This window comes from Epinephelus moara, chromosome 14, assembly GCF_006386435.1.
Source record: "Epinephelus moara isolate mb chromosome 14, YSFRI_EMoa_1.0, whole genome shotgun sequence".
Taxonomy (NCBI): domain Eukaryota; kingdom Metazoa; phylum Chordata; class Actinopteri; order Perciformes; family Serranidae; genus Epinephelus; species Epinephelus moara.
In genome coordinates this window covers 29,568,887-29,571,135 of record NC_065519.1, presented here as the reverse complement: position 1 = coordinate 29,571,135, position 2,249 = coordinate 29,568,887, and positions in this window count along the sequence as shown.

The following is a 2,249-nucleotide window of genomic DNA, read 5'->3' as shown; positions in this document are numbered from 1 at the left end:
CAGTCTAGTGCAGCCACCCCACTGCTCAGAAGCACCTGGTGTAAAGCTACATGTTGTTCTGTTCTGGTGTGACGAACACAGCATGAAGATATCCGCTGCAAACGTTCAAATGTCACAGATCCGTTGTATTAAGAAATGTAAAATGCCAACATTTTCTTCTGACAACTAGGCTGATTTTTGTCATCTGTTTCCTCAGACAAGACTTTTTTTTATAATCAGCATCACACACATCCCCCCACCATGACCCTGGGTAATTCAGTCTGGATTTGTTCAGCACTGTCCATTTGCTGCTAAATCCTTAAACAACAGTCAAGACAATCACCATTTATTCTGGCTATTGAGTTGATAATATTTCTTTTGTTAACGCATATGATGAAATATTGGCCTGCAGTTGCCAGGAAGTAGGGAGGGAAAAAGAAACGTAACATATTTTAAAAATTTTTTGGAAGCCCAGAGATGCTAGAAGCTAGCTGGATTGATGCTAGCCAGCTGATCGTGGTGATCAAGTGGTTAAAAATGTCACAGGGAAAAGAAAAGAAATTTGCAAGCAAAAGGTAGTCACTAATTTGTACCCTCAAATTGATATTTCACTTGAACAAATTAACAAAAATGTAAAATGAACCTATAAAACTACTACCTCCAACTACTACCTCCAAATAATTAAGGTTAACCTGGGGGTTTGCTTTAAACTAAATCTGATTTCCTGACTGCTCGGGTTTTATGCTGTGACTTAAAAGATTAATTACCCATTATTTTATTTATTTGTCAATGTGGGGGCAGTGGAACAAGCTATAAACACCTTATAAAGTTGTTATTGCTAACCTGTTAGCTTACAGTTGCCTAGCAGTGTTGGGCTGCTTCTCAAAAACACGTAATTTATTACTCATTACTTGTTACACTTTTGAACTGTAATATAATTACTTTATTAATTACTCCCTGCCAACAGTAATTTATCATACTATTCATTATATTACTTTTCTGTTACAATTTGTAGTTGTGGCTAAATAGCTATCAATGATTTTTTTTTTTTACACAGGGGTCTTAAGTTGCCTGTGACCGGTAGTTACACTGTTTGTTACTGGGAAGTGGAATATTATTACTGTTACTGGTAACACATTAGTATTAGTTTGGAGTCTGTTCTGTACGACATCTATTGCACGTCTGTCCGTCCTGGAAGAGGGATCCCTCCTCAGTTGCTCTTCCTGAGGTTTCTACCATTTTTTTCCCCCGTTAAAGGTTTTTTTGGGGGGAGTTTTTCCTTATCCGTTGTGAGGGTCCAAAGGATAGAGGGGTGTCGTATGCTGTAAAGCCATGTGAGGCAAATTGTGATTTGTGATATTGGGCTTTATAAATAAAATTGATTGATTGAAAATTGAAGTTTCAGGCCACCTAACCAACCCAGTCTCACTCCCAACTTGTCAAATACCAACGCTTGCTCAGTAGCCCTTAGCATCAAATGCCAACGCAGCAAGGCCCTCTAATGTGGGTATAAGATGCAGCGTGCCAAGCAAATGCTGTAATTCAAAAGAGCAAGAAAGTCCGCATAGAGTGGGTGGGTCAGACACACTCCAGACTTTCGCCTGGGAGCCTCCTGTTTGTTTCCCGTTTGAAACCAAAAGTCAGTCAAGTTATTTTAACAACAATGCTTTATGCTAGTATGTGTAGCATACTACATATGTTATGTGACGTATTATGTTAGCTTTAATAAATGCACTTATTTCAAGCCTTACCATGATGTTTTCTGTCTAAACCTAACCATATGCTTTTGTTGCCTCAACCCAAGGAAGTAAACCATTGGCTTATTTTTAGCAAACATCCTATCTTACTATATAATGACGAAAACTCTGTCTGTGGGTGTCTCTGTTCCACGTTTTTCTCCTCACTGACTTGGTCAATCCATTTGAAATTTGGCACAGTGGTAGAGGGTCATGGGAAGATGTGAATGAAGCAATATTACATCAATTGGCCAAAGGGGGGCGCTAAAGCAACCGATTGAAATGCAAACTTTTAATGGGCATATCTCATGCCCTGTATGTCGTAGAGACATGAAACTTTGCACAGAGATGCCTCTCCTCACGAGGAACAAATTTGCCCCAAGAACCTATAAATTCCGATCATATAGATTTTCCGCCATTTTGAATTTTTTGAAAACACTTCAAATCGATCTCTTCCAAGGAAGTTTGACCGATCTGCATGAAACTCAGTGAACATAATCTAGGGACCAATATCTAAAGTTCCCTCTTGGCAAA